Genomic DNA, 27,096 nt, shown 5'->3' with positions numbered 1-27,096 from the left:
CCAACAAATGAGTCAGTGTATGTGTTCTATCACTACCCTCTAAATTATAAGGTACAACTCCTTTAATATTTGCAATGATATGCAATGAATATGTCTTTCTTAGATCAAAAGTTTTGATAGAATAAGGTCTTGAACTAAGAGTAGTAAAGGCTAACCAAATTGCTTGTATACATAGACAATTCAATAAAAATAGATTGGAACAACCTATTACACCCACTAGAATGGCTATAGTAGGTTATGTTGAGATTTTCTAGCTTTTACTCCTAGTCTAAATAAAGATTAACCATCTAGATGCAAAAGAGGAAAGGAAGAATAGATGCACGAGGGGAAAATGGAATTTCTTTAACGGTTAGACTTTTATGAAATGCAATCCAACAAATTACTAATATATTCAATTACATTTACTCTTTAATTCCCAATGAATAATACTTTAAACATGACATGAAATAAATAAGAGCAGAAGTAGAACCATATGTGAAAAAACTAAATGGAATTACTTATACTTTAAATAACATGGTGAAATGGAATCCATGACATGATCATAGAATCACATCTAATTGTCCTTCAACTATCAATGCAAAACTAATACATGGGAAACAACACAAAAAAAAAGAAAATTAGGTAAATGGAGTTACAAAGCCAATTCACCATCAAGTTTTCTAACCTTTGTATTGTCAGAGGAAATTACATTTATAGTTTTTTCTCATCCCTTAGTTTTAGCAAAGAAATAGTCACATAATAGAAAGAAAACAAGAATAAAATATGAAAATGTCTAATCTACAACATGATATGAATACATGCAATCTTTTCCATCCATAATCTTAACTGCATGACACCTCTAAAAACATATAATGATTATTTATCTTCATGTGGCTTCAAAAAACCCTATGAAAATCTTCATTTCTTCCATATTCTATTGTTGATGCCACATTCATATAATTTGTATGTCAATAGTCACTGTACATTTGCAAATTTATTGTCGATCTTGAATCATTGATCATGATTAAAACATAATAAACCTCCTTATTTTTCCTTTAGGATTTCTGATGTAGGAGCATCCTAGGTGTAAGAGAAATCTTGTATCATCCAAAAATATTTTTTTATTTCAATCTTTTCCATTTTAATAAGAACTAGTAGACAAGGTGGTTACTATTTATGAGAGGTTGCTATTTTTAGTAAGTTTATCATATGACATCAAAATGTTCTTATTTTCTTCATGAAGGTTCATTATAGAGTTGTAAGACTACCATAAAAATATCATTTCTCTAGCTTAAGTATCAAAGAAGTTATAGTAGATTTTTAGTGGAAACATTTGTAGAAAAATCTTTAGGCTCACTATTGGAGGTCTTAGAGTTCCCAAATGAGGTCTGAAAACTTGATGGAAGGAGACTTGCACCATTTTGAGCCTATAGATCAAGAGTTGGCATTTTTGAAAAGTGGTTATAATAGCCAATCAAAGTAATAGTTAGTGAGTTATGGCCTTTCAAAGTTGGGCTACCTGAAATATCTAAAATAATTTGTCAAAAATGTATTTAGCCAACTCTATATGTATTATTAGGGTCTACTGGCCCTAGGTATTAAGTTTGAGAATCTAGAACCTTCTTGGGTGGCATAAATTTTCCTATTTAAGAAAGGCCTGAACATTGTCTAAAACAACTCTAGGTGATAGTTCGTAGCTTGTCTTGCATATTACCATAATGAAGGTGCCCCTATGGTTTAGCATATTGTACTTATGAATATTATAATTCTACATGTATGGTGTAAATAAGAAGTCCATTTTTTTTTCGCAAATTTATTGTTGTTTCGTTGCTTCTATTATGTCTTTATGGTATTAAGGGGAGCACCCTTCATCAAGTGGTATCAAAGCTAGAGTTCTTGAGTGTTTGGACATATCTTTGATTGTGAGGCATTTTGTACTAGGACCATGGTTTGGGCTAAGCATGTAGAGTTGACGAGAAATTGAACAAGAAGTTTGACAACAAGAATAGTGGAAAAGGTTGTAGTGGAAGATCCGATGAATGATCTTAATTTGGCTATAATAATTATCATAAGAATAAGGATAAGGATAGAAGTAGCAGTTGGAACCAAAGGGGAAATAATTCCAATCATTTCCATGACCAAAATAATAGAGATCAAAGAGGAAGAGGTAGAGGAAAAGGATCTGAAAGAAGAGGCTTCTTTGGGAAATATTTTCACTATAGAGAAGGGGATAGAGTGTTTGAATGTACCCATGGATAAGGAAGGAAAAATTGAAGAATAGAAGGCCAGGCCAAAGTTGCACATGTTGATGAAGATGTCAGATCATCACCTTCTAAAGATGGTAAAAGAGGAGTAACAAAAGAGTCCTACTAAGTGGTGAGAATGAACTTGATTAAAGAAGCTTGTTTCGCACAAGGTGTAGATGTGAAGATAAGCATTGTGATGTGATCATTTTTGGTGGAAGTACTAAAAATTTGGTGTCAGAAATGATGGTCACCAAGTTGAATTTGAAGAGATAGAAACACCCATATCCATACCATATTTCTTGGGGGAAAGATGACCACAAGGTCATGGTCAATGAGTAATGCTCAGTGAAGTTCAAGATTGGATGCTACTAAGGTGAGGTACTATGTGATATCATACCTATGGACATATGTCATATTTTGTGAGGTAGGCTATGGTAGTTTCACAGGCATGTTGTACACAATGCACAAGAAAATACATACACTCTAAACAAGGATAGAGTGAAACATAAGCTAAAGCCATTGAAGGAGAAAGAAGAAATTGTATGTAGTGCTACCAGAATATGGTTTGTTGATGGAAAAGAGTTTCTCAAAGGTATGAAGTGTGTGCATATGTGTTTGTCTATAATTACTAAAGATAGTAAAGAACAAGTGGAGGAGGTACCTACAAAAGTCGCAGATATGTTGGGAGAATTTTATGATATTGTATTAGATAGTGTACCTAGTGGATTGCCCCTAATGAGGAAGATCAATCACCAAGTGGATTTGATTCTACGAGCCAGTTTGTTGAAAAAGGTAGTGCATTGACACCAGTAGAAAGTGAAGAGTTAAACATACAAGTTTGATTGTAGAAGGGGTTGATTTGAGAGGGTCTGAGTCCATGTGTTGTACTTGCAATATTAGCACCAAAGAAGAATGGAGAATGGAGGATGTGCATATATTCTCATGCTATCAAGAAGATCATAATCAAGTATAGGTTTCCATTACCAAGGATAGATGATAAGTATTTCATAGAGATAGATCTAAAGAGTGGATACCATAAGATTCATATCAGAGAAAGTGATGAATGGAAGACTTCTTTCAATACCAAAGAAGGATTGTACGAGTGGTTAGTCATGCCCTGGGGTTAACCAATGCACTAAGAACTTTCATGAAGCTCATGAATGAGGTACTAAAGGAGTTTCTGGGTAAGTTTGTCATTGTTTATCTAGACAATATTTTGATCTTTAGTAAGACATTGGAGGATCATATGATCCATATTTGTAAGGTTTTTGATAAGTTGAGGGAAGAAAAATTGCAGATAAACCTAAAGAAGTGTAGTTTTGTAAAGAAGGAGATGATGTACCTAGTATTTGTAGTCTTAGTAGAAGGTATTAAAATGGACCCAGAGAAATGGAAGGCTATCCTTGAATGTCCTACTCCAAGGAGTGCAACAAAGATAAGATCTTTTCATGGACTTACTAATTTTTATAGAAAGTTCATAAGAGGTTTTAGCAGTATTTATGGACCCTCGACTGAAAATATGAGAGGAGATAGGAAAGAATTTAAGTGGACTATCAGTGTAGATAAGAGTTTTAATTTTTTGAAACAAAAATTTATAGAGCAGCCTATTTTAGTACTTCCTCATTTTAACAAGGTGTTTCTAATAGACTGTGATGCTAGTGGTATTGCAATAGGAGTTGTTATGAGCCAAGAAGGTAGACCTATTGCTTATTTTACTGAGAAGTCAAATGATGCAAAAAGAAAATATTTTGTTTATGATTATGAATTTTATGCTATTGTTCAAGCATTGAAGAAGTGGAGACATTATCTTCTTTCTAAGGAGTTTTTTTTGTATACTAATCATTAAGCTCTGCAATATTTCAATAGTCAAGGAAAATTGACCCAAAGGCATTTGAAGTGGGTTGAGTTTTTGTAGAGTTATACATTTGTTCTGGAACACCTGAGTGGATAGTATAATAGAGTAATAGATGCTCTTAGTAGAAGACAACTTTTGCTGACAAAAATGCAAATAGAGGTGGTTGGGTTCAAGGAACTCAATACATTGTATCTAGATGATCCTAATTTTGTTGAAATGTGGAAGCCTTGTACAGAACCTATTACACTTGATAGGACAAAGTAGTTGGATTTTATGATCTAGGATAGTATGTTGTTCAAAGGAAGGAAATTGTGCATTTCAAGAAGTTCAATGAAAGAGAATTTCATCAAGGAGAAGCATAGTGGAGGATTGGTTGGACATTTTGGTAGAGATAAAACCATAGCTTTGGTTGTTGAGAATTATTACTGGCCATAGTTGCAAGAAGATGTGAATAAATTTATATATAGTTGTAGAGTATGTTAGATGATTAAAGGAGTGAACTAGAATATAGGGTTGTATCGGCCATTACCTGTACTAGAGAAGCCATGGGAGGATGTCAGCATGGATTTTTTCCTTTGATTATTGAGGACATAGTGTGATATCTACATGATTATATTTTTTTGGTGGTTGACAAGTTCTCAAAGATGGCAAATTTTATTACTTTTAAGAAGACTAGTGATTTTGTTCATGTAGCAGAGTTGTTGTTCAAAGAAGTGGTGAGACTACATGGTCTACCAAAGAGTATAGTTTCAAATCAAGATACCAAATTTGTTAGGTATTTCTAGTGTACATTATGGAAGAAGTTGAAGAAAAATTTCAAGTTTAGTTCATCACATCATCCATAGACTGATGAATAGATGGAAGTTTTGAATATGAGTTTCAAAAATTTGTTGAGATGCCTAGTTGGAGATAAACCAAAAGGATGTGATATGATTTTACCATAGGAAGAATTTTTATATAATAATTCTATTAATAGGAGTACTAGTAAATCACCATTCCAAATTTTATATGGGAATAGTCCTAGAAATGCTTCTAAATTGAGGTAGTTCGATAAAGGAGAGATAAGTAGTGCTGAAGTAGGGGAATTTGTTGAACATTTGTAGAACATCCATGAGGAGGTGAGGAAACACATCATAAAGATGAATATAAAGTACAAGGATAAGGTAGAAGTGAAAAGGAGGCATAAGGAATTTTAAATTGGAGATGAGGTCATGGTTCATTTAAGAAAGGGGCATTTTCTAATGATTACATATAATAAGTTGAAGATGAAGAAGTTTGGACCATGCAAGATAGTGGAAAGGCATGATTCTGGAAATTCTTATGAAGTGGAGTTGCCTACTAAATTGAATATTTTACTATTATTTAACATTTCAAATTTGATAGAGTATTATAAAGGAAGTGGTGAAGATGAAGTTCTAGAAGCACATATGGAGCATTCCAACAACTAGTTTGGATAAAAAAGATATTGAGGAGATACTAGATAGTCATGTTGGAAAAGGTACCAGGTACAAAACTTATGAAGAATATCTAGTCAAATGGAAAGGGAGACCAATAGAGGATTCATCATGGCTAGCAAATGAGGAGGTTAATTTAGTCTTAGTTTTCCTCTGAGCACCTGAGATGTGACAAAATCACTTCTCAAATTACCCTAGGTGCCTGATGTAGGAGCATCCTCAATGTAAGAGAAATCTTGCATCACCCAAAAATGTTTTTTTATTTTAGTCTTTTCTATTTTAATAAGGACTAATAGACAAGGTGGTTACTATAAATGGGAACTTGCTATTTTTAGTAATTTTTTCACACAAGCTTGAAATGTTCTCATTTTCTACATGATGGTTCATTTTATAGTTATAAGCCTACCATAAAAATTTCATTACTCTAGCTTAAGTATTAGAGAAATTATTGCAGATTTTTGGTGGAAAATTTTGTAGAAAAATCTTCATGCTCATTGTTTTAGGCCCTAGAGTGCCCAAATCAGGTCCAAAAACTCGATAGAAGGTCACTTGTGCCATTTTTAGCCTGTAGATCAGGAGTTGGCATTTCTAAAAAGTGCTCATAATAGCCAATTAGAGAAACGGTTCATGATTTATGGCCTTTCAAAGTTGGGCTACCTAAAATATCTAAAATAATTAGTCAAAAATGTATTTAGCCGACTCTATATGTATTGTTAGGGTTTGTCAACCCTAGGTATTAAGTTTGAGCATCTAGAACCTTCTCGGGTGACATAAATTTTCCTATTGAAGAAAAGCCCAAACATTTTCTAGGACAACTCTGGGTGATAGTTCACAGCTTATCTTGTAGATTATTGTAATGAAGGCACCCATGTGGGTTAGTATATTGTACTTGTGAATTTTGTAATTCTCCATCTATAGTGCAAATAAGAATTCCATATTTTGTTCTTGAATTTGCTATTGTTTCTTTGTTTCTATTATTTATTTATGGTATTAAGGAGAGCACCCTTCATTAATTTCCTCCATGGGTCCCTCTTTGTAATTGTTTCTAGCACTTGCTTTACCACATAGGTTATCCTTTATGCATCTTTGAAAAGAGGGAAAGAAAGCATCATTGATCCTTTAAAATCTTATAATTGACTGATGTCTCCTCTTTTCATGTTACATCTTCAGTGTAGTTTCAAACTTTAACATTTATTTTAACAACAAATAGTAATGACTCAAAGTACTAACCATGTCATAGCTTCAATACTATCATTCATATGATGTCTTCTCCTGATGCAATGATGCGATCAATCAATTTTTTTTTTTTAGTGTGTTAAGTCAAGGTTTCATTTAACCCCTTATGAACATACAAACACCTATTATCACTTCTTCATAGCTTCAACCCCAAGATATGATTAACCCTTTGCAACCAAGTGATATTTAGTCATTTTCAATGTAGGTCCACCTATTCCACATGTCAGTACCACATTTTTCTACATTGGTTATTTCTCATGCATCTTTGAAAAGTGGGGAATTACCAAGCATTGATCAACTGAGACCTAACGATCACCATTAAACTAAAAACCCTTTGTCATGTCATAAGCTTGGAAATTTTCCCTCATGATCTCATGATCTACTACCTTTTATAACATCGAAAGACCTTTTAACATGAGACACTTATGATGACACAACAATAGGATGATCGTAAGATCAAAAACTTGAAAATCAACATCCACGATGCTATGACTACATGATATATCTTGAAATTGGGATACTCAACACTTTCCTTTATGATCCTCCACCAACCTTCAATTTTTAACATCAAGAGACTTTATGATATGTGCTTATGCACTCAACCCTACTCAACTTTAATATTTCTTTTCTTACGATCATAGAAGGTTACGGTCCTGCGTAGCATCTTAACTTTGAAATTGAAAGCTCATAATCTCATGACCATCATAGCTCCTCAACTCAAGTCTAATGACCATATTATTGGTGTAACTTCTTACCTCTACAATCTCAACTTCTCGATCTTATCTCTCTTATCTTTACAAGCTCACCTTTTACTGCTTATGATCTCATGATCCCTTGTAGTATCATATCTCTATTACATTCCTTTCTCAATCTTAAAAATAGGGTATCATATGGTGTATCATCATAACTCTTTTATCTTAATCCTTACAATCTCATAAAACCTTAGATCATCGCTTAAAACCAAAAGAAAGGGGGCCTAACTGATAGGTAAGCAATTGACTTTTCAATTGACCAATGGCACACATTCTTTTTGTTGATTGACTTTTTTGCTCACCCACATAAATTGCTACAATCACATCTGAACCATCCATGCACTAAATTAATGATGCACATTAACTTAACTTTATACTTTGATGTTAAAGGATTTTGACTGGTTTCTATGGCACAAATTGCCTTGTTTGTATTCTGACCTAGATCACCTATGATGTCTTCCATAAAAAAACTGTAACCCAATGTAAATCCTTGTCTCCAACATGATTAGGAATAGGAAATTATGGATTAGTAAAATATTTTGACCTTCTTCTCATTAGAGGGACAAATGAAAACACCCTCTAATACCTAATCACCTAGCCTTTTGACTAGTGCATTGCTCACATGATTTCCCTCATTAGGTTAGCTCAAAGGAAAGATTAGAAGAGAGGTCATCCTATGATAAATTCTAGACTTAGACTCAAGAAATTGACACATTTTATTTGACTAAAACCAAAATCAAAAGGAATGAAGTAAAATTTGGGCAGCAATTGGCTCTATCTAGGGATTTGAGCATGACAATGCTTAAAATAATCCTAGCAATCTTTGGTTCCACAAAAAAAATGACGACTTGGAAACAAAAAGAACAAACTAATATAGGAAATAAACAACAATTAACTAAGAATGAAAGAAACTAAGCTAATAAAAAATGCATGAAATAAAACCTACCTAACTAGCTACTATGCAAGGGTTACCTGCTTTCATTTTGCATTTGATATAGCTTCAAATCCTACCCATTATAAGATTATGGTATAGTTTCTCTAGTGGGATATGCCAACTTGAAAGATTTATTCTAGTTCACTTGTATGATTTGAAATGGCCCTTTCCACAAAAACTTAAACTTAGAATGCATCCCTCATGGTTCATGTTTCTTATCCTATAGCAACACCAAATCACCTTCCATGAATTTCCTAGGCCTTTCTCTTTTAACAAACAACTTTTTGACTCTTCCCTAGTGTTCAATGATTCTATCAACTATTTCTTCTATTTCTTCTTATAATTTAGTGAGATACAAAATTTTATTCTCTAATCCATCTGTTGGCGCTCAAAATTGTAGCTCGAATTTTGAGCACTGTTGAGAAAATTGAGCCCTATAAATGCTTTTAAATGAGATTCTACCCAGATGTAAGTTTGAGACCTCTAAGGTGTTTAATGTTTCTAACACCCTGTATTTAGTGCATCTAAGTGTTCTATGAAGTTAAATTGTCATTCCGAGTCATTCCGTAAAGTCCTATTTTGAGCATTTGCCAAATCTGCATTTTACCCTGTGTCAAATAGTGACAAAAGGCCTTGTTTGCATTTGAGTATCTTGCACCTAGAAATTTTTCATGATTTACTTATTTGGGAGTGTTTAGTGTCCATATCCAAGAACCTATGTTTCAGATTTTGAGTCATTTCAAGTCTGTTTAACTAGGTTTTGAATTACTCAAAGTTGGTCATTTAATATTGTCATGCTGATGCAATTAGTTCAAAATTCTAGGAAGCCCTATTTGACGTGCTATAACTTTTGACTAGTTGACCAAAATTATGGATTTACTTTTCTCTTGTATTGTAGAGGTCAAAGAATTTTTATGTTTCAAGTTTTAGCTTATGATGAATTCGTTTGTTCAATTTTCAAACACAATTCCAAATACAATTTCTATCTTTTTACTGGTGTTAGGAGTAGATTGTTTGGTACACTTGTTCGAGACATCATAACTCAAAACCCATGATTGGGTAGATCAAATGGATTATACCTTTGTGTTGTCCTCTTAAAATACTCCAAGTGTGTCAATTTTTAAATCTTGATGAATCCATATGCACACTTTTCCAGGTCCATTTCATTTGCAAAAATCGCATTTCTGCCATTACTTCAGTCTGCAAAATCCAAGTAGCCCACTTTCACTGATTGACATTTTCATTATTTTATTTATCATGATCCCAAATTGTAGATCCATAATGTCCTCATGAGAGAGAACCAATAGCCTAGTTTTCATTTTCCTATGTGCTCATTTGCCTAGTTTTCCAAGCCAAATCCAAACCCAGTTTATTTCTTTTTGACATGTTTATCTGCAAGTGATTCAAAGAAGGAAAATTTGACAACAAATATCTTTTGACCCCGAATTCTTCATGAGATGAGATTTGACAGGGTGAAAGTATGGGGAACAAAAAACCAGTATGCCATTTTTCAGAGCCCAGCCATAGGTTTTGGTTAGTTTTTAGGGCCAGTCAACAAACCTTACGGCACTAAAATGATAGTGGGTAGTACAGGGTAAAAATGAGTTCTTAAGTATAATTCAATGCTCAATTTTGATTTTAGTCAGTTTGAAGATCACAATAGATCAATTTGACAGTTTGGCCAGACCCACTTTGGAGCTTGACTAATTATGTTAGATTGATGAATGTTAGGAAATGAAAATTAACTATGGTAGGTCAAGGCAGTGAGTGGGGTCTATTCATGATGTATCAGGAATATAACCATTTGTTCCAAAAGGGTATGAAAGGGTCAAGAGAATTGTTGGATGATTTTTGAGTTGCTATCTCATGAATAATGCAGAACCTTATTCTACTGATGGAAAAATTGTTATCTCTAATGAAAATATTCATTATGGTTTTAACATATTATGGGGAATCCAAAATAAGTTCTGAAATGAGTCATGGAGTTCTAAGACATCTATGAGGGATGTTGTTACTAAAGATGAGTTTGAAAAGAGGCTCTTAAGAGGTGTGACTTTGCTTGTTGATATTGGAGTTACCTTTGAAGACGAAGTTGTTGACAACTATGAAAGTTTTGCATGAAAAGACTATGGACTATTTGTGAAGTCTATATATAAACAAGCATTGTGTTTTATGATTATGAATTATGAATACGTTATCATGCTTCATAATTTCTTGTAGAGCACAAATGTGCTTTTCTTTTCCATAATGGAGAATATTGTGCTAGCTTCAACAATCTTGTAATTGCATCTATATTAGAGGTGTGTGATTGGTTTGAGAAGACTCAATAGTCTGGTGGATGTTGAAGGAGGTGCAAGATCTATAAATTTTATGATTGAAAATGAATAGCCCCTTGTTCATGGCATTGATTCAATTCTTCCATATGTTATGAGAACTTATGCCCCTTAACAAGGCAGTGTCAGATGTGAAAGCCAAAAAAGAGAGCATAGCACTATAAAGAGGATGCACATGTAGGGGAGCAAGAAGACCATGCCAAAGTTAAGGTAGCAACTAAGGGAATCCACATCTTGCACATGGCATAGGAACATTAAATAAGCTACCAAGAAGGAAATTTACAAATGGAGAAGAATGGCAGCTCACTCAGAGTGGTAAGAAGCTCAGCTCCACATGCATGAGTAAAGAAGAAAGCCACCGAATTCAAGGGGAACTCCCATGCAAAGGTAAATAATTGAGGCTCAGCATTTAAAGGAGTAGAGGATGCCATATAAATGAACACACATGTAAAATAGGGGTGGCATCAGACAAGAAGAAGCCATATTTTGTAATAGAGAAGTCACAACCATTGAGGGTGCAGCTGCCAGTTCAAAGGCTATCCATGAATGAAAGAGAAAGGTGCAACAAGCCAAGCTAAGGAAGCTCATGTGGAAGGGAAAAAAATGTGAGAGAAGGTTGTAGAGGTGACAATAAAAGAAGAGGTGAATGAGACAAAAAGGCTGCCCATTTAAAATTGAAGGAAATTGCAAGGAGGGCTTAGAGATTGCAGAATGGTGTTCAGTAGGGTTTTAAGCTAGAATGATAAATCCCACATTGGTTAGGGTTTAATAATTTGAAATGTGTAAATATGGTTCAACACAAATGCGTAGTGTCTTAAGACATGCTTCTTCTTTGTGGATGTCGCTTAGTGTGTGGAGGGGCCTACCAGTATAGCCAGTTGAAAGGGAAATGCATCAAAAAATTTTGATGATCAATGCCAGGAAGAAAGTGCCACATGAAAATGCACCATAAGAGTAGGAGGTGGGATATGAAGGCTTTACATGCTCATGCCAAACATATAAGTAGAGGATGAGATGTTAAGACTTCCCAGCAAGCTGCCTGCGAGGTCATAAAAGAATTTTAAAATGATTTTGGTGCTATGAGCTTCATTTGATTCATCATGAGAATGTAAAGGCATATGCACATAATGGAGAAATTTGAGGGATCCTGGGGTTATCGGATGAGTTCAAATGTAAGAGCAGAAGGCATATCTTCAAGGGGTCCTGATGCTACGAGAAGCCAAATTAATTGACTAAAAGATTAATATATTGATGTGAATGTGTTCCCATATAAATGTAAAGGAAGATTTCAAGGTTCATAGTGCTACACTTATAGGATAAAGAAATTTGAATATTCCAAATCATTTAAATGTAGGGGCCCACCTAGATAATGGACAAACCAAAAGTGGACAAGCAGAAAGGGAAATAAGGATAAAATGAAAAATAATAAGAAGTCAAAATTCATAAAGCTTATCAATGCACAATTTTTAAGAAATGGAAAGTTTTATATGAATTTCAATATTTTTATATAGTTTTAACTATATAAATTTTAAAATTTTCATTTTAATGCCAAGCCATAGTCTAGGAGCCTATGTTTCAAACTACCATAATAGGGGTGATTTTTATCAAAAATGTGTAGTGTAGCATACCGTTGGAACTGGGAAGAAGTGAATTTTCTAGCTATGAGGTCAGATTTTGCACATCAATCCATCGGTTTAGTCTGAAAGAAATTTTATAATTTCTAGGGCATTCTCAATAAAAGGCATAGAATTCATCATTAGATGTCAAAATTAGTTGGGGAACATATATTGATGTTTTTTGAAGCTTAAAATGAATTTTGGAAATCTTTTTACCCTTCTTGAGTTCATTTTTAATGAAATTTTTCTATTCCCGATTCAACATCAAATCAATTTCTTGTTCAATTAGATATTATAGATGTTTTGTGCTTTTTGGAGGCAAAATTGATTAAAGATTTGATTCATCAGTTGAGGGGAGAGATTAGAAAGAAGTTATTCAGTTGCAGGAGATTGAATTTCAAGTGGACAAGTGTCATGTTTTGATTAGATTCGGGAATTAACTCTTCTCCTATATCTCCTTTTCTTTTCCTCATTATAATGGTTGGTAGTTTTCTCTGGGTAATACCAGCAGGGTTCTAGTGTTTACTGTGAAACTATTTTCTTCTGCACATTCTCTCTTATGTGTACAACATTAAGAAGGTTAATAAAGATAGTTCAAATATGTTAGGTTGTTTCATGTTTTTCATTTCATGCATATGAATGTATAATTTCAAGGAAATAATACAAAGAGTAGAAGAATTTCATTAGTTTCATTCTAATTCTCATCTCTAGTCTCAGTGAATTTTCAATGTTTTATGATCTTTAAACAAAGAGCTTAGGTCATAGTTGCAGTTCCTTAAGGTTTTATGTTGTTTTATTATTGTTTATGACTCAAGGAGTCATGTAAATGTTTCAAGGAATGAACACGGTTGCAAGTTTATTGAGAAGGATATCATGTAAGAATGAGGTTTAAATTGAACATTGATGTCTATTTACAAGTTGAATAGATAGATCAAAAATTTGAAGATACAAATAGGTATTAGATATCCACATGTGTGATTTTGATTCATAGATTTTCCCAATGGTTAAGGCACTAATCAGCTACAATGTCACTTAGTTCTTCCTGCTACATAGGGGTTTTGTTGAATTCAACATTAATAATCAAACATTCTTTCCCTTTCATGTTGAAGGACCTAACTGTTTAACTCTCACTTAGCTTATGAGATTCATAGCTTTGCATTTAGCTACTATGGATTTGTGTCATTTCATGAGTCATTAAGAGAAATAAGGGTGAAATCTACTTAATAGATTTAGGGATATGTTTTGGCACTGGTATAGTATCATTTGAATCTGAGGTCTACCTACTTAGGTTTAGCAGATCTTGAAGTAGAAGAAGGGTCAAGCCTTATAGTTGGCCCTATGTCTGAAATGATATGTTGAGAATGGAAGTTAGTTGCCCCTAGATATGTCATATTCTCATGGGGATAATTGAAAACCCTCCAGCATTTTCAAACACCAACAAAATGGTGACTCTACTGGGGAGGTATTGAATATGAATGGTAGACAAACTTTAAGAATTTGAAAGAAGGAGATTCAATATAGTAGAAGTGCATGGATAAAATTGCAGCAGTAAGTTTCTGATGTTCTTTCCAGTTTTCTTACTCCAAATCATGCACCCCAGTGAAGTTTTATCCATTTGTAGTAGCAGCTTTGAGGTTGAATGCAGATTGTGTTGTTCTTAAGTTTCATTTTCAATTAGTTCAACTAGGTCATGTTTTCAAAGTGTTGTTTTAATTTTAGAGTCAGAATTGATCAAAAGTGTTTTCTCTCTTCTAAGTGTTTAGCGAGTTGCAAGTTCTACAAGTTGAAAATCTAGTTCAGGTCTGTCATGTTATAAATCATGTTTTAAAAATTATTTCTCACAATTGTGAGTGTAGCCTCTAGAGGATCTCTGTACTAGTGCAAATTGGTTATATGTATAAATATTTTCAAAGTGTGTTCAGCTTAATTAGGCAAATCTCAAAGTTATATTAAGTTGTGAACAAGAAAAGAGATATACAATGTTCCTGACTAATAAGTTTTAAAGTGTTGTGTTGATTTTTTGTCATAAAAAATTTGGAAAATAAAAAATGAATCACAATAGCGATTTCATTTAGTTCTCCTCAAGGAGATGGTGAATCTACAAAGTTTTAACCAGTGGTGTGAAGGAATTTCAGTCTTGCACATGTGCCAATCAATAGATCTAAGGTTTCAGACAGCAACACATAAAGGTATTTTAGTTTTCATGTCTTTATCATTCATGAAAGTTAAAGGGTAGAAATGGATGCCTCCATCTAGTGGTTTTAGCACTAGGAAAACAGAGGTAAGAATTTTAAAATTCCAAGAGATGGATTCTAAGTTTAGATTTGAAAATGATATACCAACTCTTGAAAGTATTCATGATGATATTGCTTGGCTGAAAAGAGAACTTCATAATGAGACCATCATTGACATAAGAAATACAATTGGTGATATCATGGGTCTTAATGGATTTCAAACTTACATGAAGTTTAAATTAGTGGTTATGAATCTTGATGAATCCTTTAGACTAGAGAAGTCTTCATGGCCAATGGTGCTCTTAGAAGTTCTTAGGCTGCATTCAGTTGATTGGTCAGCCGAATCAAGATTTGAAAAGATTATTAAATTCCAAGATATTATCACAGAAATTGAATGTGATTTAAAGGCTAATGAGTCTAATAGTAGTGAATGCAATGAGTCTATTTAAAGTGATATGGAAAATGAAGAGTCTCAATTTTATGAATTAGAGAATAGTAATCAGCAATTTGATAATATGCATAATGTGGGTTCATCCTTTTATGATGATGATTGTCAAGAAAAGGAAAAGTGTAACAACAGTAATACTCTTTCTTCTAGTGATGAATATGAATGTGTTACAATGCCGGTTGTTGAGGTATTTTCTAAAAAGGAAGATGTACATGATGATCAAAATTCTAATTTTTCAAAATATATTACTAATGAATTTGTCATTACAAATATGTCAAGCTATTCAGATAATGATCACAGCCAAGGAAAAGAAACTAGGGATGAAATCTTATTAAGTGTTGATGAGATTTTTGATTTGTTGGCTCATGAGTTTGAAAGGTATGCTAACCAATCAAGCATTTTGCAATTCCTTATGGTGAAGTCATTTCCCCTAAATTTGATGCTGAAGAAGATGTAGTTTCAGAATATGCTTTGTCAAATTTTGGAGGTGTATGTGATGGTAATATGTACATCAATGCACATGATGACTTCTATGTTGAAAATGAAGATATAGAGATAAAGTCTATTGCTAGTTCATGGTTTTCTTTTTTTCATAAGGATGAGATATATGCTGATAGCTCATATGACAAGGAAAGAAATACTAATGAAGTGATTTATCCTTGTGAGTTATTTAAAGAAAAATTTGATACGGACCAGCATATTGTTAGAAGGAATTTTCATGATAATTCTTGTGATTTCGGATCTAATCATTTGTTGGAATATGAAGACAATGTAACATATATTCAGTCTAATGTATGGTGCACTAATGTTGCAAATGAGGAGAAATTAGAGTTTATATACTCTTCATATATGGATGCACAAGGCGAGTTACAATTTGATTCATGTAACTTGTTGAATGAAGTAGAATACATGGTTTTTGTGTTTCCAATTGAAGGAATCCATCATTCAGTCAATAGCGATCAGTTTTAGTTTAATGTCAGTTGTTATGGTCATGCTGATTCATATTTTCACAGTGAGCAAGGTGAAGAAAGTATGTCTGATTTTTATATGCACTATGAAGATAATGATGATAGTTTTGTTTTGCCTAATGAACTAATTGCAAATGCTGATATGTTGGGTGAAACAAATGAAAATGAAAATTTCAGTTTACCTCAAGAGAATGTAAATGAAAATCAGGTATATGATAGAGGTAAGGATTTTTGAAAAAAAATCGGTGGCCTGGGGCCATCGTTTGTATATAATCTTAGTGGTAGTTTCCTATTTTCAATAAAGTTGTTCAAGAGAGAAGCTTTTTCTATTTTAGGAATGTTCTACTTCCCCTAGACATCTAAAATCTTTCCATGCTTGCAAGGGGCATGCATCCCTAGGTAGAGCCACTGTTCACGCTCAAAATTGTAGCCCAAATTTTGAGCACTATTCAAAAAATTGAGCCCTATAAATGCTTTTAAATGAGATTGTACTCGGTTGCACCTTTGAGACCTCTAAGGTGTTTAATGTTTCTAACACCATATATTCAATGCATCTAAGTGTTCTATGAATTTAAATTATCATTCTAAGTCATTTTGTGAAGTCCTGTTTTGAGCATTTGCCAAATCTGCATTTTACCCTAATTGTCCAACAATGACAGGAGGCCTTGTTTGCAATTGAATATCTTGTACCCAAAAATGTTTCATGATTTTATGCTTTGGGAGTGTTTAGTTTCCATATCAAAGAACCTATTTTTCATATTTTGAGTCATTTTGAGTCCGTTTATCTAGGTTTTGAGTCCCTTAAGGTTCGTCATCTAATATTGTCATGTTGATGCAATTAGTTCAAAATTTTGGGGAGCCCTATTTGATGTACTATAACTTTTGACCAGTTGATCAAAATGATGAATTTCCTTTTGCATTGTATTTTAGAGCTTAGAGAATTGTTATGTTTCAGGTTTCAGCTAATGATGAATCTGTTTGATCAGTTTTCAAATGTGATTCCCAACACAATTTCTATATTTTTATTGGTGTCAGAAGGAGTAGATTGTTTGGTACCCCTGTTAGGGATGTCATAACTCAAAACTTGTGATTGGCTAGATGAAATGTATTGAACCCCTATGTTCTCCTCTAAAAATACTCTAAGTATGTTAGTTTTTAAGTCTTGATGAATCCATATGCACACTTTTCCAAAATCACGTTTCTACCATTGCTTCAATCTGCAAAGTCTAGGTACCCCACTTTGACTGATTTCCATTTGCATCCTATTATTTATCACGAGCCAAAATCATAGATCCATAATGATCTCATGATAGAGAACCAATGGCCTAGTTTTTTTTTTCCTATGTGCTCATTTGCCCAGTTTTCCAAGCCAAATCCGAACCCAATTTATTTCTTTCTAAAAAGGTGATTTTAAGAAGGCAACTTCAATTGTGAATATATTTTGACCTCAAATTTTTCATGAGACAAGATTTGATAGGGTAAAAATATGTAGAATAGAAACTCAGTGTGCCTGTTTTTAGAGCCTGGTCAGAGGTTTTGGTTAGTTTTTAGGGCCAGTCAATGGACCTTCTAGCACTAAAATGACAGTGGGCAGTAAAGGGTAAAAATGAGATTTTAAGGATAATTCAATGCTCGATTTTGATTTCAGTCAGTTTGAAGATCTCAATAGATCAATTTGATAGTTTGGGTGTTCAAAAACAAAAAAAAAAAAATAGCTGGACCCACTTTGGAGCCTAGCTAATTATGTCAGATTGATGAATGTTAGGAAATGAAAATTAACCATGGCAGGTCAAGGTAGTGAGTGGGGTCTATTCATGATGAATCAAGAATATACCCAGTTGTTCCAAAAGGGTATGAAAGTGTGGAGAGCATTGTTGGATGAGTTTTGAGTCACTATCTCATGAATAATACAAAACCTTATTCTAGGGATGGAAAACTTGTTATCTCTAACAAAAATATTCATTATGGCCTTAACATATTATTGGGAATCCAAAATAAGTTCCAAAATGATTCATGGAGTTCTAAGACGTCTATGAAGGACATTGTTATTGAAGATGAGTTTGAAAAGAGGCTCTTAAGAGGTGTGACTTTTCCTGGTGATATTGGAGTTACCTTTGAAGATGAAGCTATTAACAACTATGAAAGTTTTGCATGAAAAGACTGTGGACTATGTGTGAAGTCTATTTATGGACAAGTATTATGTTTGATGCTTTTGAATTATGAATATGTTATCATGCTTCATAATGTCCCGTAGAGCACAAATGTGCTTTTCTTTTTCATTATGGAGAATATTCTGCTAGCTTCACCAATCTTGTAATTGCTTATGTATTAGAGGTGTGTGATTGGTTTGAGAAGACTCAAGAGTCTAGTGGATGTTGAAGGAGGAGAAAGCTCTATAAAATTTATGATTGCAAATGAATATCCCCTCATTCATGGCATTGATTCAATTCTTCCATATGCTATGCGAACTTATGCCATTTAATAAAGAAACAATAGATGTGAAAGCTAACAAAAAGAGCATAGCACTACAAAGAGGATGCACATGTAGGGAAGCAAGAAGAACATGCCAAAGTTAAGGAAGCGACTAAGTAAGGGAAGCCACAACTTGCACATGGCATAGGAACACAAACTAGGGTGCCAAGAAGGAAATTTACAAATGGAGAAGAATGACAGCTCACTTAAAGTGGTAAGAAGCTCAACTCCACATGCATGAGTAAAGGAGAAAGCAACCTAATTCAAGGGGAACTCTCATGCAAAGGTAAAGAATGGAGGCTCAACATTTAAAGAAGTAGAGGACACCATATAAAGGAACACACATGTAAAATAGGGGTGGCATCAAATAAGAAGAACCCATAGTTTTAAACAGAGAAGCAATAGCCATTGAGGGAACAATCACCAGTTCAAAGGTTGTCCATGCATAAAAGAGCAAGCCAAGCTAAGGAAGCTCATGTGGAAGCAAAAACAACTTGTGAGAGAAGGTTGCAAAGGTGATAGTAAAAGAAGAGTAGAATGAGACAGAAAGGCCACCCATTTAAAGTTGAAGGAAGCCGCAAGGAGGGCTTAGAGATCATAGAATGGTGTTCAATAGGGTTTTAAGCTGGAATGCTAAATCCCACATTGGTTGGGGTTTAATAATTTGAAATGTGTAAATATTGTTCGACACAAATGCATAGTATCTAAAGACACACTTATTTATGGACATCACTTAGTACATGGAGGGGCTTGCTAGTGTAGCTATTTGAAAGGGAAATGCATCAACAAATTGAAATGATCAACGCCAGGAAGAAAGTGCCACATGGAAATGCACCGTAAGAGTGGGAGGTGGGATATGAAGGCTTTACATGCTCATGCCAAACGTATAAGTGGAGGGTGAGATGTTAAGTCTTCTCAATGCTACGTGAAAGCAAGCTATCCATGAGGTTGTAAAAGAATTTTAAAATGCTTCTAGTGCTACGAGGTTCATTTGATTCACTATGAGAATGTAAAGGTGTATGCACATAAAGAAGAAATTTGAGGGGTCCTAGGGTTACAGGATGAGTTCAAATGTAAGAGCAGAAGGCATATCTTCAAGAGGCCTCGATGTTATAGGAAGCCAGATTAATTGATTAAAAGATTAATATATTAATGTGAATGTGTTCCCATATAAGCATAAAGTAATATTTCAAGGTTTATGGTTCTATGCTTACAATATAGATAAATTTGAATATTCCAAATGGTTTAAATGTAGGGGCCCACCTAGATAATGGACAAACCAAAAGTGGACAAGTGGCAATGGAAATAAGGAGAAAATGAAAAATAATATGAAGTCAAAATTCATAAAGCTTATCAATGCATAATTTTTAAACAATGGAATGTTTCAAATGAATTTCAATATTTTTATATAGTTTTAACTACATAAATTTTAAATTTTTTATTTTAATGCCAAACCATATTACAGTAGCCTATTTTTCAAACTACCATAATAGGGGTGATTTTTATCAAAAATGTGTAGTGTAGCATACCATTGGAATTGGGAAGAAGTGTTTTTTTCTAGATATGAGGTCAAATTTTGCACAAAAATCCATTGGTTTAGTCTAAAAGAAATTTTGTAATTTTTGGGGCATTCTTAGTAAAAGGGGTAGAATTCATCAAGGGATGTCAGAATTAGTTGGGGAACATATATTGATTTTTTTGAAGCTTAAAATGAATTCTAGAAATTTTTTTACACTTCTTGAGTTCATTTTTAACCAAATTTTGTCATTCTAGATCAAGCATCAAATTAGTTACTTGTTCAATCAAATATTTCAGATGTTTTGTGCTTTTTGAAGGCAAAACTGATTGAAGATTTGATTCACCAGTTGAAGGGAGAGATTAGAAAGAAGTTATTTAGTTGCAAGAAATTGAATTTCAAGTGGACAGATTTCATGTTTTGATCAGATCTGGGAATTAACTCTTCTCCTATATCTTCTTTTCTTTTCCTCATTGTAATGGTTGGCAGTTTTCTCTAGGTAATACTAGTAGGGTTCTAGTGTTTACTGTGAAACCATTTTCTTCAGTACATTCTCTCTTGTATGAATAACATTAAGAAGGTTAATATAGATAGTTCAGATCTATTAGTTTGTTTCATGTTTTTCATTTCATGCATATGACTATATAATTTCAAAGAAATAATACAAAGAGAAAAAGAATTTCATTAGTTTCATTTTGATTCTCATCTCCAGTCTCAATGAATTTTCAATGTTTTATGATCTTTGAACAAAGAACTTAGGTCATAGTTGTAGTCCCTTAAGCTTGTATGTTGTTTTATTGTTTCTTATGACTTAAGGAGTTATGTAAATGCTCCAAGGAATCAACAAGGTTGCAAGTTTATTGAGAAAGATATCATGTAAGAATGAGGTTTAACATTGATATCTATTTACAAATTGAGTAGATAGATTAGATATCTGAAGATACAAATAGGTATCAAATATCCATATGTGTGTTTTTGATTCATAGATTTTCCCAATGGTTAAGGGACTGATCAGCTGTAGGGTCACTTAGTTCTTGCTGCTACATATTAGGGGTTTTTCTGAATTCAACATTATTAATCAAATGTTCTTTCCCTTTCATGTTGAAGGACCTAAATGTTTAACCCTCACTTAGCTTATGAGATTCATAGCTTTACATTTAGCTACTATAGATCTATGTCATTTCATGAGTCATTAGGAGAAATAAGGGTGAAATCTACTTAATAGATTTAGGGATATGTTTTTGCACTGGTATGGTATCATTTGAATCTAAGGTCTACCTACCTAGTTTTAGCAGAGCCTAAAGTAGAAGAAGGGTCAAGCATTATAGTTGGCCCTATGTCTAAAATGATATGTTGAGAATGGGAGTTAGCTACCCCTAGATATGTCATATTCTCATGGGCATAATTGAAAAGCCTCTAGTGTTTTTAAACACCAACACCATCTTTGAAAACATCATCTTCAATCATAGTCTTTAATTTACATGTAACAAGCTCTAGAGGCAATGAGAAATTAGCTTCCACTCCATAAACTAACTCAAAATGTGAGATACCGATGGCCCATTTAGGTTTGGTTATGTCAACCCATAAAGCATCATGTATCTTCTTATGCCAACTTTTCTTTTTACCTGAGACCATTTTCTTCATGATATTAATTATATTCTTATTAGTAGATTCAGCCTATCCATTTCCTTGAGGAAAATAATTAGAAGAATGACCAACTTGGATACCATTATCATAAAGAACCTCAAAAATCTCCTAGAAAGAAAAATAACATGCATTATCCAATATTAATTTCATAAGGACTCCAAAATCTAACCAATATATATTTTTTGAGAAACTCACATACCACCTCTAATGAAATCTTCTTCATTGGCTTGGCTTCAACTCATTTACTAAAATAATCTATGACAGTTAGTATATAAGAGTATCCTTGATTGGAAGGAGGATTTAGTGGGCCTATAAAATCCAAACCATGTTGATGGAAAGGAGCTTCAATCACTACTAGCCTAAGAGGAAAGCCAACTAGCTAACGTTTACCAATAAACATCCTACATTTCTTGCAATTGGAAAGCCACTTATATATGCATCTTTAAACATGCCATGCCAATAGTACCAATGTCTCAAAATTTTGAATGCAATGACAATAGAAGAGAAGTGTCATCCACATTCCTCAGCATGAAAAGATGTTAATAGCTTCACTTGTTGCTCCTTATCAACACATTTTAAAAATATACGATCAATAGTTCTCTTGTACAAGAAATCATAATGAATTACATACTTTAAGGCCTTTTATTTTTAGGTCCATACTTTTCTTAGCAGTTAATCCATTTGGGGACTCAATATATGTTAGAAAGTATGCAATATTTGAAAACCAAAGATCTTGAAGCCTTACAATGGGAATCTTTGGAGTATTTTCCTTTTCTACTTGTTGATCTTCTACCGGAGCTTTACGAAGTGCATTTCTTCTCTTAACTTTGGTTGGCCTAATGTCAATATCATACTCTTGGACCTTTGCAATCCAAGCTCCTGTATTATTGCAACCAACATATTGTTGTTGCAAAATTCTTTTCACTATAGGATTTGGCACATGTATCATTGAATGAGAAAGTAAAATACAAAACCTAGAATTCTTAAGAACTCTCACTATTGCATATGCATGTTTCTCCATTTGTGGGTATCTCAATTCTTGATTCTTTAATGACCTATTCACGAAAGAAATTTGGCCTTGTATTCCTTCTTTGTTTTCCTATATCAATATGGCTAACATGGTATGTTCTGATGCATAACAATATAGGATGAAATCTTTAGTGTAATCTAGATGAAAAAGAAGAGGGGCTTTAGCTATAGCACCTTTGATGTCTTGAAAAGCCCTCTTTCCAATATCACTCCTTTTGAAATTCTTATTACCCTTCATCATATATACTATGCACTTAACTATTTTTGAGAAATCAAACACAAACCTTCTTAAGAAGTTTACCTAGCCAAAGAAATATTTTACTCTAGTTTTTCTCAATTGAAAACTTAATTATTGAATAGCTTTAATTTTATCTAGATCAATCTTCATTCCTTCTTGAGATACAATATGGCCAAGTAATATACCTTCTATTACATAAAATACTAATTGTTTGGGATTCAGTGAGACATCATGATCTCTACATCTTTGTAACACTTTCTCTAGATCTTTGATGTGGTCTTTCCTCTTCTTGGAAATGATTGTCAAATCATCAAGGTATATGTCAATGATCTTATCTTTCAAATCACCAAAAGCTAAATTCATTTCACACTAAAATGGTGTACCTACATTAATTAAGCCAAAACACATCTTGCTATAGAAAAATGTACCCCATGGTGTGGTGAGGGCTATCTTGAATTTATCTTCTTCATCTACTTGAATCTAATTGTATCCTGAAAAACCATCTAGCATAGACATCATCTCCAACCCTACAACATCTTGCAAGAGATGATCCATGTTGGGGAGGGAAAAGTTATTTTTTGAGAGAAGCTTGATTTAGATTTCTAAAATCCACACAAATCCTTATCTCTTCGTTCTTCTTCCTTGCTGGCACAATATTATCTACCCAAGTAGATTGAGGAATACAATATATGATCCTAGCCTACAATATTTTATGAGTCTCCTTAAAGATTTTTCCTTCAACTATAGGGTTATATTTCCTTTGTTTCTATCTAAATGGTGTTACTCCTTGCTTTTGAGGAATTTCATGTCTGAATTTTCCATCCATGAAATTTTTTAGGTATTTATATCTCCAAAAAAATACATCTTGAAATTCAATGAGTAATTTCTTTATTTATATCCTCTACTTTTGTGTGCAACACTTCCTTATGTTTATCATTTTTGGATTGATTTTTGTCCCTATATTTGTTCCATGATACTCACCACAAGATTTTTATTTCTTATCTCTTTCTCTCTTATTGTATGCATCATGCCTATCAAAAGGCTTTTCCAAAAAAATGAGATTAGATGGGATCTTTTTACCTTTCAATTGGATCATATCTAGCTCTTGTTTTTTTTGTCATTTGTCATTGAATCACCACTTGAATTAGTACTTCCTTCAAAATACAAGCCTTAAAAAGGGTCTCCTACTTAAAATAGTTGTTTTATGGGTTTTTCATCCTCAAACACCTACCAAGAATCTTCATTATTAGGAATATTGGGCCTAAATAGAACTTCTACTTTATAGGTTTGATCTTTAAAATTAGGATGTAGAAGGAGGAAAGATGGAAAAACTTCCAAAGAATTAGCTCTTGAATTTAATTACCTTGGTACTGCTATCTTTGAGAAAGCATCGAAACTCTCAATTTCATCCTACACATTATTATGATAGTTTATGAATCTTTAGTTCTTTACTACATATTGGATTTTGACTTGTCTTGCCACCAATTCTACATCTCCTTGAGCTGTGAGTATCTTGAATCCTTTTTGTTTTGTCACAATTATACCAAGGAGAAGGGCTTCCTATTCTATAGTATTGTTAGTGTTTTTGAAATTTAATGTCTATGTTGAACAAGTTGTTTCTCCACTAGGTGATGTCATAACTACTCCTACACCTAAACCAACATTAGCACAACTGCCATCAAATTCTAAACTTAAATTACACAACTATTACATAAAATACTAATTGTTTGGGATTCAGTGAGACATCATGATCTCTACATCTTTGTAACACTTTCTCTAGATCTTTGATGTGATCTTTCCTCTTCTTGGAAATGATTGTCAAATAATCAAGGTATATGACAATGATCTTATTTTTCAAATCACCAAAAGCTAAATTCATTTCACACTAAAATGGTGTACCTACATTAATTAAGCCAAAACACATCCTGCTATAGGTGTGGTGAGGGCTATCTTGAATTTATCTTCTTCATCTACTTGAATCTAATTGTACCCTGAAAAACCATCTAGCACAGACATCATCTCCAACCCTACAACATCTTGCAAGAGATGATCCATGTTGGGGAGGGAAAAGTTATTTTTTGAGAGAAGCTTGATTTAGATTTCTAAAATCCACACAAATCCTTATCTCTCCGTTCTTCTTCCTTGCTGGCACAATATTATCTACCCAAGTAGATTAAGGAATACAATATATGATCCTAGCCTACAATATTTTATGAGTCTCCTTAAAGATTTTTCCTTCAACTATAGGGTTATATTTCCTTTATTTCTATCTAAATGGTGTTACTCCTACTCTATAGTATTGTTAGTGTTTTTGAAATTTAATGTCTATGTTGAACAAGTTGTTTCTCCACTAGGTGATGTCATAACTACTCCTACACCTAAACCAACATTAGCACAACTGCCATCAAATTCTAAACTTAAATTGCACAACTATTCTCCATTAGTCTACTCTAGTTCTTCTTGAATATCATCCATATTAGATAATTGCATTTAATTACCAAACTACACTTCTTGATATAATATTTGAGATCTAGGATCATCTAATTTTAGGATAGTGAACTTTTCCTTTTCTTTTGGTTCCAATTTCACCTTTTATTCTCCAACTTGGATAATAGCATAGGACTAGTCTAGTTTTATCTCTACCCCTATGTCCTTAAAAAGACTTCTACTTAGGAGAATTCCATAACTTGCAGGGATGCCTACCACTACAATGGTGAGTTTAAGTCTCTTGGAAGGGTAAACAACAAGGGAAACTTGAGCATCCTTTATCTATCCTTGCAAGGGTGCTTGTTTTGCATCCATTGAGTAAAAATGACCAAAGGTTTTAGTTAGTGGAAGACATTACATTATCAGAAGGTCATGAATCTATGATATAGTTACTCAACCTATTTCCATTGATAAATAAGGAAATATAAAAATGATCTAGTTTTTGGTTTGGAGAGATGGCTAAGACAATAGACTCTTCTTGAAACAACTTAGGAAGTACAAGATATTCATTAGTCAAAGAAGTCCCACTAGTGCTAGCTTCACTATGATGATCAACATTACCATTCATACTATTCTGAGCTCCATCTTTATTATTATAGTGTTAAACTAAGCTTTGCAATTGATCAAGATTGGACTTCAAGTAATCCAATGGAGACATCTGAATTCTCACCTCTTCACAATATTATATTATAACAAAGGAATTAGATGACTTACCTATATGCTCCTTTTGTGAAGTTGAAGGTTCCATGCCATTATCTTTATTTTCATTATTTGATGATGCATGATTTTTAGCAGGCACTACATTGGAGGATTGATTTATATTCTTTTGATCTCTAGTCATGGTTGTTAGATAAGGTCCATCTAGACTTCCAAAACAATCACCCCCTATCTCTAAATCTGATTCATACTCAACGAAAACTTTTTTAGAGTTTCCACAAGGAGCATGATCATCCTCACTTTAAGGATATTCCACTATGTGTATCTACAAGGGTATCTATAAACATCTGGACAACCACATCTTCATCTTGAGTGTTAACCACACCATAGGCTTTATGAAAAGAACTCTGGTTTTGTTCTACAAATATGGTGCCATCACCATTGAATCTTGGGAATTTCTTGCTTGATTCTCTTGGAAAATCATTAGTAGCTACAAGGCAAAGAGGACCAATTACATTTCCCCAATGGACTACCATAACGACTAGTATATTGACCTAGTTTGGTTGGAAAGTAATAGAAACAAGAAGTGTTGCACCAATGAGCAACAAAGAATCAAAGGTAAGAGGAATAGAGGTCTTAGCAATAGGATGAGAAAAATATTAACATCCCTTGTCCTAGCAGGAAAAACTACAAAAAAATGAGTATCTTGAAGTTGTTTAGCTATGGATAACATTGCACATGTTCTTCCCTTTTTGCAAATATCTTCTAGAATAGGAAAGTTGGCCTTTTGGAGTTCCTCATATATTGGGTCAATTCTTCCTCTTTCCTTAGCACTCATTTTATACCTAGAATCCATGATGTATCAAATACTTAGAAAATGGTGTTTTGATTTTACCTTAATCCTATTGATCAAGGAAACTTCACCAGTCTTCAACTTTGAATTGGCTTCACTTTTCTAGCAGGTTGAGGCTATAAAATTGGGATTAGGTTCTTAT

The sequence above is a fragment of the Cupressus sempervirens genome, chromosome 4, assembly GCF_028749045.1.
Source record: "Cupressus sempervirens isolate cs-2001-9-10 chromosome 4, ASM2874904v1, whole genome shotgun sequence".
Lineage (NCBI taxonomy): Eukaryota > Viridiplantae > Streptophyta > Pinopsida > Cupressales > Cupressaceae > Cupressus > Cupressus sempervirens.
The sequence above is the reverse complement of the archived record's forward strand: the minus strand, read 5'-3'. Positions refer to the sequence as shown.